Source organism: Morone saxatilis, unplaced genomic scaffold (genome assembly GCF_004916995.1).
Source record: "Morone saxatilis isolate NCDOM2014 unplaced genomic scaffold, NCSU_SB_2.0 Contig0, whole genome shotgun sequence".
NCBI classification, from domain to species: Eukaryota; Metazoa; Chordata; class Actinopteri; family Moronidae; genus Morone; species Morone saxatilis.
Window position 1 is genome coordinate 3,665,010 of NW_023339650.1, and position 240 is coordinate 3,665,249.

The 240-nt window shown below is 41.2% G+C and overlaps 1 protein-coding gene across 1 annotated transcript in view; it reads left to right on the forward strand.

Annotated features, from left to right (window-relative positions):
- Positions 1 to 240, forward strand: part of pde1ca (phosphodiesterase 1C, calmodulin-dependent a) — a 22,963-nt gene that overhangs the window by 21,384 nt on the left and 1,339 nt on the right. The window lies entirely within an intron of this gene.

Here is a 240-nt window from a genome sequence, read left to right on the forward strand (position 1 = left end):
ATATGGTGGAAAGCCTGAAACCAGTTTTTTAGAAGATGCTTCTGACACCAATACATGCAAATAATAGAATAGAATTATAGAAAACCAAATGCAGAGCTGTCAGTTAAGGTCTTTTCTACTGAGACAGGTATGCTGAAGTTGTTTGACAATGTATTAGTTTGTCTGACAGACCAGGAGGTGCTGGAGAGCCTGGTGGACAGGAAGTCAGAGATGAAGGATGATGAAGATGAGGAGGAGGAG